The sequence below is a fragment of the Lissotriton helveticus genome, chromosome 1_1, assembly GCF_964261635.1.
Source record: "Lissotriton helveticus chromosome 1_1, aLisHel1.1, whole genome shotgun sequence".
Lineage (NCBI taxonomy): Eukaryota > Metazoa > Chordata > Amphibia > Caudata > Salamandridae > Lissotriton > Lissotriton helveticus.
Window position 1 is genome coordinate 1083071677 of NC_136057.1, and position 15043 is coordinate 1083086719.

Genomic DNA, 15043 nt, shown 5'->3' on the forward strand with positions numbered 1-15043 from the left:
TGAGGCAAGACCATCCAGTTCAGGAATGCCGTTCCTAAACCCTCCATATGAGGAAGAACCAAGATCCCTAGGCACAGGTACTTTGCCCCCAAGACCTAGTTATGGTGAAGGACCCAGAGAGACACCTCCCACTGCCCCGAGTTGTGCTCCAACTTTAAGCCCACAAGTATTACATGACAATTCAGTCGAAAGGATAATGGAGGACAGAGAACGAGAGGCACTAGTTAAGCAGAGAGCTGAAATAATTCAGAGGATTTCTCAGTTAAATGCAAGTCCTGAGTCTTTAACAATCCCGGTTACTATTGGACCAGTGGTTCCATTGTATGGGGATCGACAGGGAAGTCCAAGAACTCCAGTTATTACCCCAGTTGTAGCCCAACCGAGATCAGAGCCCTTAATTGTAGATGACTTAACAAGTGAATGTGAGTCTGAAGTTTCACTAATGGATCTGCCCATTAGGGAACCAGGAAAAAGGATGCAGAAAAGACATAATCCTTTCAATGCGAGGGAGATTCAAATGGAATCAACTTCGGGTACTAAGAGTGTCACGGTAGTAACTCCTGAAGAAATTGAGAGATGGAGTCGAGAATTAGAAAAACAAACTCTTCAGTCGAAACCTCTAGATCTCTACAAACTGAGAGTAGAAATAGAGGAACTTATGGCAGGAAATGTAGGATTAGACAGACTAAATACCTACTCGGAAGAAGAGCTGTTGTTTATCTGCAAGAGCCTTACTCGAAATGCCAGAGTACTCCATGAAAAACTAAGTGACACTGCAGCTAGTATGGGAATAGATATCTCGAAATCTAAACCTTTGCAAAAACCATACAGAGCAGATTTCTCAGACAAGGATCTGGAAAACCTGAACATGTCAGGGAAGAAGGCACAGGTCAAAGAGTTATTGACAGTATTACAGAAATGGGGAGAGGTGGACAGGTGGAAAGCCAGGTGGGCTAAAAAGAAAGAGGAGGCTAGATCTAAACAAGTGACTCCTCAATTCGTTCTAAAGGAAGCTGATAAACCAGAACAGTTATGTCCTATGCGTGAAGTGCCAGGTGGAAAATACGTACATGTTCCATGGTCCAGACAGGATATTGTGTCCTTTACAAATGATTTCCCAAAATTACGAGAGAAGCCTGTGGACTGGTACAGGCAGGTGGAAAGGTTTGTAAAGGTTCAAAAATGCCTGTGGAAAGATTTGGATGGGTTCTTTGATATTGTGGTTCCGGTAGACTTATGGACCGAGTGTAAAATAGCCATAGCTTGGCCTAGTGAGGAGTACCCGAGGGACTCTAGAACAGGGGAACCCTCTAAAGAAGTGATGAGAAAATATGAACAAGTAATGCAACATTTGAAGCTAAAAGTGCCCGCAAAGGAAACTGATTGGACAAAAATAGATAGAACCACGCAGGAAAGGGACGAGACTGTGCACTCCTTTTATGAAAGACTGTTACAGGTGTTTAAAACATACAGCGGCATAGATAACATCGAGATGAAGGATATGACTCACTTCATTTACAGGTTTGTAAACGGTTTAAGACCCAAAATTTGTCAGTGGATCAAAGATAATAAAATTTGTTGGCAGTCCAAGAAAATAGATGAGGTCCTACGGTATGCAAAATACTGTGAGGACGAGATGGCAGATAAGAAAAAAGCACTCAAGGAAAAGGTGATGTGGGCACAAGTAAAGCTCGCAGAACAGCAGGAATAGCAATTAAGTAAATTGAGTAAGAGTACCCAAAATCAAGGCCCTGGGGGTGGGGGAAAGCCCAAAGTAAAAATGAGCAGAGAAGAAGCTAAAAAGAAATTTCCCTGCCACCAGTGCGGGGAAATTGGACATTGGCGAGACGAGTGTCCATATTTACAGCATGATAATACCCAAACCCCTGATTTAATTCCACAGACGCAGAATGAAAAACCAAGAAAGACCCAGCAGCAGGTAAAAACAATCCAAGTGCCCCGAGCGGCAAAACCGAATATTAAGGGGAAATCACCGCAGGGTGACGACATAGAAATCTGGGGAGGCAATGAGAACAGAAATGCAGCAACTTCGCAGTATTTATTAAATGACACTTTTCTCTGTGATGACCAGTACTGACGGGGCCTGAGAGGGGAGGACGAGGAGTGTGTACTGGGCGCCTCCTTGCCGGTAGACCAGTCAGGGCCATACATTGAAAGAAAGGTTGATGGAAATGATGTCACCTTTCTGTTGGACACTGGTGCTACCCGTTCTACTGTGAGAACAGCGGACGTTCCAAACCTACCCCTCTCGGGAGAAGCAATCCAGGTAGTAGGTGTATCTAATCAATTGATTAGTACCCCAGTTACTGAGCCCATGGAGATTACAATAGGGAACTTTAAAGAAATGCATAGATTTGTCGTTTGTGACACTAGTCCAGTAAACTTACTGGGACGTGATTTGTTGTGCAAAATGAACTGTACTATCTTTTGCACACCAAAGGGCGTCGAAATTCAGACCCCAGACGAAGATGGCATCTACAAGTTAATGTTAATCAGACCTGACTCAGAAATTAAACGAATGACTATACAAGACTTACCTGAAGAACTTCAACAGACAGTGAAACCAGAAGTATGGGACTTTACTGGAAAGGATGTAGGATTAATGGCAAATTTAGATCCCATACAAATAGCCATGAAAGAAAATGCAGTTTACCCCAATACCAAGCCTTACAGAATGAGTGCCGAAGTGAGAGCAGGAGTTGCTATTGAAATACAGAAATTGCTAGAAGCAAACATCATACAAGAAGTGATGAGCAGCCCGTGTAATTCCCCCATAATTGGAATCAAGAAACCTAGTGGCAAGTACAGAGTAGTACAGGACCTGAGAAAGGTAAACAAGATCGTTGTTCCTTGCTGTCCTATTGTCCCGAACCCCGCAGTGATCCTGTATCAGATTCCTTGGGATGCTGAGTGGTTCACTGTGATAGACCTATGTCATGCATTCTTTTCGATCCCATTGCATCCAGACAGCAAATTTCTTTTCTCATTTGCTTTCAATAGTCACGTGTACGTTTGGAATAGGGTCCCCCAAGGGTACAACACCGAAAGTCCCTCTATCTTTAATCAGATCCTGAAAAAGTGTCTTGAATCCTTAGTTTTACCTGGAAACTCTGTTTTGGTGCAGTATATTGACGACCTCTTGGTGGCGTCTAAAAGTCATAGAGAGTGTGTGATTGATACCATTGCCTTACTGAATCACCTAAGTGAAAAGGGACATAAAGTGGCCCCTGAAAAATTGCAGTTCTGTTCAAAATCAGTGAAATATCTGGGGCACCAGATAGAAAAAGGCATCAGAAAAGTCACTTCAGAGAGAGTCAGAATAATTCAAAAGATGCAGTTACCCCGTACTCAGAAAGAGATCAGAATGTTCCTTGGGGTTGTAGGGTACTGCAGGCAATGGATTGTGGGATTCGCAGTCCTAGCAAAGCCTTTGATAAAAATGACAAAGAAAGGAGCAAAGGACCCAGTTGAATGGGATGATGAAAGCTTAACAGCATTTACCAAATTACGAGATTGTCTGTGTACAGCCCCTGCTTTAGGGATGCCTGACTATTCTAAGGAGTTTGCCCTGTTCTGTGACACACGAGACAATTGTGCATTGTCAGTCTTAACCCAGGAGCATGGGTTGATTAGGCGCCCAGTGGCATATTTTTCTGCCACTTTGGATCCAGTGGCGGCTGGATTACCTGGGTGTCTGAAAGCGGTAGCTGCCACTTGCACGAGCTTAGAGCAGAGTGAATCCATTGTAATGGGACATCCTGTAACTGTGTATGTTCCACATGCAGTTGTAATTTTACTGACCCGAACCAAGACTCAGTATCTCACCCCTAGTCGGCTGACTAAATACGAGAGGATTCTCGTGGGTGCTGCAAATGTAGTTATTACTCGGTGTAATATCCTGAACCCAGCCACCCTACTCCCTGACTCAATGATTGTAGAAGATGAAGGAGAGAACGAGCATGACTGCATTGACCTGACAGAATTCAGTACTAAACCCCGCCCAGACATTAAGGAAACACCTTTGCCTGTACATGATGAGGAGTTCTTTGTGGATGGCTCATGTATGAGACACGAACTTGTAGGCCTAAGCGCTGCTTATGCTGTAGTCTCTTTAGACAGCATTAAAGAAGCATCATGTTTATTTGGGGTAAAGTCTGCACAAGTAGCCGAATTGATAGCATTGATAAGAGCTTGCAAATTGGGAAAAGACAAAAGAATAACAGTGTATACTGACAGTCAGTACTGTTATGGGGTTACAAAGAGAATTCCTGACTTCATCAGGTACCCCATTCGGAATGGAAGGGTTGTACAAAATTTACTGGAAGCAATCCAATTACCAAAAGAATTAGCAGTGGTCAAATGTGTTGCCCATAAAAAAGGCCTTGACGCTGTATCTTTGGGAAATGATTTTGCTGATCAAGTGGCAAAACAGTGTGCTAAAGATCGCATGTCCATAAATATCAAACTGGGAGGGACTGGAAACAGCTGCCAACTTATGGTGTTTGAAGAAGTGCCTACCTGGGATGAGGTGAGAGATTGGCAGCATGCTACGCCATTGAAAGAGCAAGAAAGGTGGAGAAAACTTGGTTGTCGACCAAGAAGTGAGGATGGTGTCATTGTGGGCCCAAATGGTATGCCTGTGTTACCTAGACACCTGCTTGCCTCTATGGCCAGATTGATACATGGAAATTCACACACTGGTAGGGATGCCATGGTTCTGGTGTTTCAGCAGACCTGGTATAATCCGAAGTTCAAGAAGGTAGCAGAATCACTCTGCCAGAGGTGCTTAACATGTCAGCAGTTCAACGCTGGTAAAAGAACAGTAGTTGAACTGGGGGAAATTGGAAAATCAGGGGGTCCCTTTGTGAGAATACAGATTGACTTCATTACCATGCCTCGTTGTGAGGGAAAAAGGTATGTCCTTGTCATTGTCTGCCTATTTTCAAAATGGGTGGAAGCTTACCCTGCCACACAGAATGATGCCATAACCGTAGCCAAAATGTTACTACGAGAACTAATACCTAGGTTCGGGGTTCCAGTCACTATTGAATCAGATAGAGGAAAACATTTTCAGAATGAGGTAATCGATCAGCTCTGTAAAGCATTTGGAATCACACAAAAGCTGCACTGTGCATATCGTCCAGAGGCTTCTGGAGTAGTAGAGCAAATAAATGGCACTATAAAATCGAGATTAGCAAAAATGTGAGACTCTACTGGCATGAACTGGATAACTGCCTTGCCTCTTGTACTGATGGGACTCAGAAGTATTCCAGACCGAAAAACAGGCCTAAGCCCCATGAGATCCTGATGGGAAGAGTGATGAGACAAGCATGGGTACCAGGATACAAACTGTTAAGCATTACTGATGATTTGGTACTTGAGTACTGCAAGCAACTGGGTGACGAAGTGCGTTCTATCTCTCGCCAGATTGGGGAAGACGCCGTCGCCAACCCGACAACTCCAGTTCACAAGTTGGTTCCTGGTGACTGGGTTAGAATCAAGAAGCATACTCGTTCAAGTTGCCTTGCACCGAGGTGGGGAGAAAAGCGCCAGATAATACTGGTGACCACGACAGCAGTGAAGTGTGCAGGCGTTCCCAAGTGGATCCATGCCAGCCATACACAGAAAGTAGTTCCAGGCGAGGAACCTGGAGCTGAAGGTTGTCCAGCTGAGGGGTCTGCAGACGCCGGTCCTGAAGTAGCTGATGACGAACAGCCGAGCACCAGCCAAGATGATTGGATACCCATAATCGACCTAACTGAAGACCCAATCAGAACAAGAGAGCAAACCCAAGAGGATAGAGAGTGGAATAGAGAGGAAGAGATAGGCACAGGCGAAGACCCTCAGATCATTGAGATTCACGTCAAATCTGAGGAAGAAGAGGAAGGTCAGACAGGGACAGAACAAGTGATCGATACTCCTCCACAAACTCCTGAAACTGAAAAGGGACAGACTAGAACTAGTACAAAAGTTCGAGCAGAAGAAAATCAAGAGATTGAAGTGCTTGAACAGGATCAGATAGAATTAGAAGAACGTGTTCAGGACACAGAAACAGAGACACTCGAAAGCCAAACCCAAAATTCTCCTGAACCAGGCCAGCTTAGTAACCAGGCAGAAGAAACAGATACAAGACCTGGAACTACTCAGACAGGAAGGGAAGAAAGAGAGACAGAACAGCCACAAACAAATGAAAATAAAAGAGTATTAGAAGAAAGCCAAATCACAGTGCCAACTAAAAGACTCAAGAAAAAGAAACATATCGAACCAAGATACATTAAAAGACTGAGACTGAGAATAAAAACAGTAGAAGAAAAACTTGCAGAAAGAAGGAAAAGTCCTCGAATTGCAGAACAAACTGGAGAAAGCTCCAAAAGAAGGAGTGATCGAATAAAAAGACTGAACGAAAAATACCAAGATCCTGAATGGACATTTTTAATTTTGGAGGATTTTGAAGATCTTGATATAACTGACGAAAGTGACGGAGAACCGATTGCTGATCAGTCTACAGAAGAGGAAGACGAATTAACCTGAAGTTGCGCAGAGTAAGCTAACTGTGCAAAGTTACAAAGAGGGGTTGAGAAATCTTCTTCTGAACGAAAATGTCTGATTCAAACGTGAATGGAAGGCCTAGGCGCAGTTGTTGCAAAACATGCTGCAGAGTATGTATATGTAGCATAGTTATAGTGATAATAATTTGGGTAGGACTAACAGTTTTCATTCCTTATATGGTAAGCAAAAATACTAATATTGACCCTACTCAGACTGTGACTACTGACACTGAAGAACTGACAACACGAAGTGTAGGAAGACGTGAAAAAGCACTCAGACAAACAAAACGAGACTTAGAAGCATCAGATGAGGAAGGACTACATTATCATGGAGTTAGAAACCAGACACAGTTAAATGTTTTCGCTAATCTTTTAGTGCACTATGTAGAAACTATGGAAATAGAAGACTGCTATGTCTGCATGAAGCTACCTACTTCTGTAGCTGAAGGCGTGACTTATCATCACCTACCTTTGACCTATGGAATTTCCTGTAGCATTTTAGCTAGTTTATTTTACAAAAGAGGACCGTTACAGTACTATTATTCTAACTCAGACGTGATATTTTCTGAACTTCCCATACGTAGAAATTTGAATCCTGTACATACTAAAAGTGACGTTACACGTTGTATGGGAGAGTACTTCCTGACTATAGGTACTATAGATTTGAATGAAGCACACAGAGATAACTTGACCTGTTCATTACACGAACAAGAAAAAATGTTTTTAAACATGGCAGAGAAAAGAAGGGAGAGTTTCCAAAGAAAGGCAAATGATAAGAGACAGAAAACTCCTAAATGGGCTGAAACCATGGAAAGCACCTCAAATGGTGGGAGTGGTCCTGCTTTGTTGCTGGATTTCGAAAGGAAAGGGAAACTCTGTCTTCACCGCGAGAAGACTAGTTATTATAATAACATTTTCATTGGTTCCAGTCAATGTGAACACAATTACAAGGTAATTGGAGGTTGGGGTTTCAAAAATGGGTCAGAACCTGTGTTTCCCGGAATTTATTATATATGTGGAAACAAGGCTTATTTCAAATTGCCGGATCACTGGTATGGAAGCTGCTACTTTGGCATTGTTTTCCCGAAAATATACCATGTGAAGGAAATTGATGGAAGCAATGAAAACACTAATGGCTTAGTGCGTAGTAAAAGAGAAAGCGTAGGTGAAATAATGGGTAGTATTTTTAGTGCACTGATACCTGGAGTGGGAGTGGTTCTGAACACACACAGAATTTGCAAATTATCCACAATAGTGGATGTGCTGTCTACTGACACAGCTCATGGATTCTTGCTGGTCAATACTCAAATGGTTGCGATCAGATCAATGGTTTTGCAGAACAGACTTGCGCTTGACACCTTATTAGCAAAAGAGGGCGGAGCCTGCCGGATGCTGAAGGCGCAACATTGTTGCACTTACATACCGGACAAAAGTGTACAGATTAAAAGATATGTGAAAAACATTACTAATTTGGAAAAGGAACTCAAACCACTGGAGGTTGACAGTGCCTCGAAGAGACTTGTTGATGGTCTCTCCAACGTAGGTCATTGGTTTGCTAATTTAGGTAGAAGTTTATTGTTTAAGGTACTGATGCCAATTGGAATGATAGGTCTCATCATTTTCCTCATATTCGTCTGTTGCAAATGTCGCAAACACACAAAGAAATACACTATGAATAGAAGAGGTGTGAAACGGAGTGTGGATGAGCTTGAATTGGAAGAAATAAATAATCAGATTTACAAGAAGGTGAAAAATTCTCACCCTAGCAAAGATGTGAAAGAGAAATTGAATCGCTTGTTGGACGAGATGGAGATGCATAAAGTGTGAGAAAAGTTGGCATCTGGCTCCATTTTATTTGTGATGATAGTAAATATCATCAAAGAGGGGATTGATAGAGCAAGATTTCGCATATTACGCGACTTGCTTGAGTCATGAACCTCGAAGCTGTTATAACCCGGTAACAAAATTTTATGTTGTACTAATTTTCCTTTATTTATTTATTTAATGCGCGTGTATCTTAGTGATGCTTGCCTATGTGTTTTACTAATACGATTAATCTGTGTCCTTAAAATGGCCGCCGTTTGGAATATTGCTTCTGCGCATGCGTTAGTCACACTCACGTGATGTGACGTAGTTGTAATTCTGGAGGGAAAGGGTGCGCATGCGTAATAGCCACAAGATGGCTGCTTATGTATTAACGTGGTGAAGCTCGTGCAGATGCTCTCGTGTTATTGTGTATTGCACTAATATAAACCCGCATAGTATATTTTTATAGTGATAAACCATAAGTATACAATCATGATGTGTAGTATATTCATTTATTTCTATGTTTTAACTTGTTTTCGCTTACTTTTCATGTACCACGATAACTGGGGGGTCTGAATGAGCCGGGAACCATCTTGAAGGTCCCTTCTGCGCATGTCGCGCAGCCAGGGAGAAATGTCCTTGAGCAGTGGAACTCAGCCAGCTGGCAGCCACAGTCAAGATGCTCCTGCGAAAGCCACCTCTGACCTAGGAGGATGGAGCAGAATTTGTTCTTCGTTTGTAACAATTGTAATTCTTCATTGTATTCTGTGAAACTTTTCGTGGGAACCCCAATCCTGCTAGGCGGACCCCTAGAATGTAAATTTGGGCTTACAATAGTCTGTTCTGATTGTTGTGTTAACCTAGCCTACTTTGGGACCAATCGAAATTGTGGATTCTGACACTTTGCAACATTTGGGGGTGGTACACTGACCCACAAACAGTATAACTAGCCTAGGTTCAGCTAGAGAAATTGTCTGACTTGTCTGAATAGCTGACCTGTCACTGACCCAACGCACTCAATAGGTGACTGAATTTACAGGGCGCTGCGGAGCACTCTGTCCGAAATTGACCATAGACTTTAAGGGTTTTACTAAACCTTAAGTGCTGGCGGAGCACTTTTTCTGGGGAGTTCGCTAACCCAATCGGGGTTCTGACTGATAGCTGCAGAGAGGGTGGAGCGCAGGCGTTGCTTCCAAACTGCGGGTGCTGGTCGTGCCTCGGTGGTCCTGTCCTGATCCTAATCTGGGTTTCCTGTCCTGTCCTGGGGTGTCCATTCTGCACCTGCTGTCCCATTGATGACTGCTATTCCTTGGGGTATTTCCTGTCCTTGACTGATCCGTGGCCAGGGTTGGTTTTCACACCATTCTAGGTAAATATATAGATAGGGCTGAGAACTCTATACTGCACCTTTCTATTTTCCGTCTTTGCTTCAATAAAGACATACCTTTGCACATGTTATAATTTCCATGTTTTTCGCAATCTACTATATGAATGACCATTGCCTTTTTCATAGCCTGTTCCTATGTTACCCTACCTTTTAGAGCACAATTCTCTCCATACTGTTTATGAATTTAGATGTGGTTCATAGTTTCTCCTGAATTCTATTCTTGAAATAAAAATATTAGAATTATAGCGTGTTCCACTTCTCACCCTTTCGATAGATGTATAGGATTCCTAATTTTCTACTCGTTTCCATGAAGTACGTCCCAATAGTATAATTCTAGTACATGCAATATGTTTGCTCATTTATTGATGTCTATTCTTGAGTTTCAGTTTTAAGTCTACTTAGCGTGTTCCCTGTCGCACTATTTACAAAAATTTAAATGATTGCCCTTACACTTTTCTTGTATGGTTATGTTCTTTTCGTTATCTTGATTATCGATTGCCTTTTAACTGTAAGCCTAATGCTCTCAGAAACTGATTTCTAGATAAAACCTTTAAAACTTCTCAGTTGTCCGTGGTCATTTTATGAATATCAAAGGTATTTAAAGTTGGGTTTTGTATTTTGCCTACCTTTCTTCACAGCTAGCTCCCTGATCCATTGTGGTCATAGGTACCCGTAACGGTGGATTGGTAAGTCGGGTACACTAGAATAAATAAGAAGGAATCAGGGTTGCTGATGGTAGATTTGTGAGGTCGCCTGATTAATGTATATGGTGATTTGAAATCTATATGGTGAAATTGTTGGTCGGGTGACCCACGATCTCTATCAGAACCAATATGGACGTAGACCATGACTCAACCAATCCTATGCTAATTGCTGCCTCCAGTACCCTTGTTAAAATAGGGGACCACAGGTCTAAATTATATTTAAAAAAATCTACCGAAACCCTGTCTGGACCTGGTGCCTTTCCGGATTTTGATTTTTTAAGTGCGTTGATGACTTCTTCATGTGCAATTTTTAATTGTAATGGATAGTTGACTTGGTTCAAGGACTCTTCCGAGGATAGTGGGTTATCGTCATCCTTTTTGAAGATGTTTGAGAAGTGATCTACCCACTTGGCGGCTTCTATCGCTACTTCCAACTTCGGGAGATCATAACCATCACAAAGAAAGGGAGATTTAACTATCCTCCAAAATGTGATGTTATCTTTCAAATGGCAGCTCTCATGTAATTGTTTCCATCAATTGTCCTTAATCTGTAATTTGCGTTTTTTTAAAGCTAATTTATACCCTTTCCTTAATTCTGCTATTTCATTTCTAGACCTTGTATCTCCTGTTAGGGCTACCTTTAATTTTGTATAGGCTTTTGTACAGTCTGTATTAAACCAACCCTTCCTTTCGGACCCTTTTGGTTTCTTTTTACATAGTAATTCATCTCCTATGATTTTAATAATGGAATCATAGTTGGACAATATCAACTCAGGGGTAGTAGACAAATCTAAACAAGCAAAAAACATGGGGAGAGCTTTCTTTACCACGTTGCTCATTATTATGTTCTTATCAATCTTACCCCATTTTAGCGAGAAACCATTTAGTTTATCTAAATGGAGAGATTGCTGGTCTAGGGTACTCTAATAGGCTTTCTCTGCGATGGCAGAGTGACTGCTCACTGAAAAATGTATTCGAGAAGTGGTCACTAACTGCATTCGTTGTTGTTTCAAATTTGCCTGATCTTGACATATTAGTTTTTAATGTAAGTATGAAATCGATTGTACTACTGGTGCCTCTCCCATTGAAAGTTCTAGAAAATGGAACCAATGGGTCGACTATTTCATTCGCAAAGCCCAGATTTGTAGCTGCCATAATTTCATTCATATGGTCTCCAGCCCTCGTATGTGTAAAATGTGTCGGATTTTTTCCGTCCGCGTCCTCAATACCACATTTTTCAGAGCCACTATCTTTACACAGGGTTATATTGAAGTCACCACCCCATATTAGTGTTACCGATCTTTTGATATGTTTCTGAATTAGAAAAGAAATCTCATTTAAAACTTCTGTTAAATCTGACCTATTCAAATTATTATAAAAATGTATAATAATAGAAATAGTGGAGGCCTTGTGTACTATCATTAGAGCCTGATAATTGGAGCCCAGCTTCAAGACTTCAATTTGGTCAGCAACTAGGGTATTAGATACAAATAGTATCAGACCCCCCTTTGCTCTTCCAGATATTGACGGGATAGCCTTTGAAAAATAGGTCCTATAGCCCAGTAAATGGACTGAGGTACACAGCCATGTTTCCTGCAGGGCAATAATATTATGTGTTGTTACCTCTGTACTCCAGTTAATATTCATGAGTTTATTCTGAAGTCCAGCTACATTCCAAAAGATACTATCTAACGTTGAGCTCCCTTTATCAGGTTCAATAGACACTTTAGAATTCGCTGGGGAAGGTGTTATCTTAGGTGTATTGACTGTGTACATCTGTTCGAACTCTCCCTCATCTGCTGTCTCTCCACCATCTCCAATAAACTTTGAGCTTGTTAAGTCTGACAGAGTTAATAATGGTCCCTTATGGGTATTTAGGTGAACCTTTATATTTGATGGAAATATGGGCATGGGACAAACATCATTAAGTCAGTCAACCCCATCTAAGCTGGTAAGGGGAGTGTACCTATTTGAGGTCTGGATGTCAAAGACTGAGCTCCCCAAGAAGTTATAATTTGGGTTAAATGGTCTACGTTGGTGGGGGAATAGTGACCTGGGATAAAAATAGCTCAGGTCATGTATCCTAATCCCTTCCCCCCCACTCTCGTGGTACCAATCATTGATGAACGAGATAACCCTATGATCTCTAAAATTAATGATTATCACGTCACCTTGTGTGTCTTTGGGCCTCTGCCCTACCCAGTCAAGCCTTCTCACATTTAAAATGTCCACATTAATATTAGAGGGGTAAGGGTCTATTTTTCCCTAGCCAGTATATTACCTTATTTTTAAGGTCTGAATACCCCTCAGTTTTCTGTGTTTTCAATTCTGGAACCCCTGTCAGTATTGCAACGTAGGGGGCTGCTTCTGGCGGGAGGTCTATCTGAATCTTGAGGACATTTAAATTCCTGACATTTTGCCTTTCCCTCTCACCTTTTCTATATGAATCCAGTGGATTTTTTCGGTGTTCCACGGTTTCTTTCTACGTGGAAGTCTTAGATATTTTCGGGGGATTCATTGTCTTCGTAGGGGGAACAGACTTCTCCGTTACTGGAGGTATCAGTTTTGATCTTTCGTTACCTTTGTTTGGGTCACACCGCCCAGGGTTTGCAACTAGTGTTAGTTTTCTATTATCTTCTACTAGAGTCTTCATTAAGGTTGTATTTCTAGTGATGGCTTCCTCTATTGACCCCAGATGAGTTGCTAGCCTTTTGACTCTTTCAACAAGGGGCAACAATAAGGATTTTACTAACACTTCAATGTTCCCCATTAAATCTTGATTTAAATATTGATGTGTGGTCGGCGGCTGCCCTGAGGGTGTGATCTCTATTCCTGTGGTATTAGAAGTCGGGTGGGGTCGAAAGATGTTAGGTATTTTAGCCTGCCTCCCCTCTTGACTATTTACCCCCCTTTTTCTCTTTAGTGTGGGCCTTTTAGGTGGTAATGGGGCCTGGGGTTGTTCTTTTGACTGGACATTAGAGGGTGAAGCATCAGGGATTCTTCGGAATTATTTCTAAGACAAAGTCTGTAGTGGTGTCCCTGCTAGTATCGGCCCTGTTGGTTTCAGATGTTGTTGTGGTTTCAAGGAATATAGAAGGAATGCTAATGTCGCTATTTGTGAGTTTTTCCATCTCATTTGTCGGATTTGGGGAGATGGCTTGTTGTATTAACCCCAGCGAAGAGCGCCTATTTTGCAATTCTGTGGAGAGTCGGCGCTCAGCATTAGCAATTTCTTGTTGCAGCGCTGTGGCTGCCTTTGTAATATATTGATCTATAGTACCCCTTAAAGACCCTCCCGGTAGGGATTTCCTTCCCTTGATACCCCTAGCACCCCTTGGCGACATAACTGATAGCACTCTAGTACTAAACTACGATATGGATATCAACACAATGCTAGTACATACGTCAAGAGGCAATATAAACAATAAATCATTAGATGGTAAGTCCAATGGTCAGAAGATCAAAGTACCTTAGTTTGTAAATAGCCTGATATTCAAGGCGGTTGATTGAAAGGGGACTGGGCCAGGCCTGGCCTCCTATGGTCTCTGAGGGCCTCAGAGGGCCCGCCCTTTGCCCGGGCTTCGCCCCGGCTCGTCCCGGCTCGTCCCGCACAGCGGTAGACTGGATCAGTTATAAAGGGCGTATGACAGCCAGGGGGCGGGGCAGACAGGGGGCGCGGACCAGATGACAGCGGTCAGGCAGGGACTCCTGGGAGAGTGAGTCCCTGCAGTGCGGCGCTCCAACCCTGACTCCACGCTGGTTCCTCTTCTCACTCCCGCAGCGGCTGCAGCTCTTGTGAGCAGGGGCTCCTCCAGTTGACAGCACGAAGCGGCACCCGCGAAGCGGCACCCGCGAAGCGGGTGCGGCGAGGGGTGAGTCAGGTACAAGACAAGGGTCCCTATGAGGTTTCTCCACCAGCAGGGTGTCTCCGCTCGTAATCAGCAGTAATGTTCCCGCAAAAAAACAAGGCTGAGAGGTTTAAATCTGTTTATCAGCCAGGGGGCGGGGCAGACAGGGGGCGCGGACCAGATGACAGCGGTCAGACAGGGACTCCTGGGAGAGTAAGTCCCTGAAGTGCGGCGCTCCAACCCTGACTCCACGCTGGTTCCTCTTCTCACTCCCGCAGCGGCTGCAGCTCTTGTGAGCAGCGGCTCCTCCAGTTGACAGCACGAAGCGGCACCCGCAAAGCGGGTGCGCAAGGGGCGAGTCAGGTACAAGGCAAGGGTCCCTATGAGGTTTCTCCACTAGCAGGGTGTCTCCGCTCGTAATCAGCAGTAATGTTTCCACAAAAAAACAAGGCTGAGAGGTTTAAATAGGCCTGAAGCCAAATGAGGCAGGACGACAACAGAAACTTGGGACACCAACTAGCTCTAAAAGTGAGATTATCTGAAGCTGCACGTTAGGTTTTCTGATCTAGCTGGTTTCAGTCTCCTCCTTCTGTCTCTATTGCACCTCCTTATTACTATTTTATTATCATTATGAAGAATGCAAGAGGTGCAAGCAGTGCACAATTTCCCATCTGTATTCACCTTTTAGATTACATGATTTCATCCAATCTCCCTAATACTAACAATCTT

At 42.9% G+C, this 15043-nt stretch overlaps 1 protein-coding gene across 5 annotated transcripts in view; it reads right to left on the bottom strand.

The window, feature by feature from the left end:
- The window catches only part of CFAP54 (cilia and flagella associated protein 54), a 2603731-nt gene that overhangs the window by 2508082 nt on the left and 80606 nt on the right, over positions 1 to 15043 (bottom strand). The gene's annotated exons all lie outside the window — the stretch shown is intronic.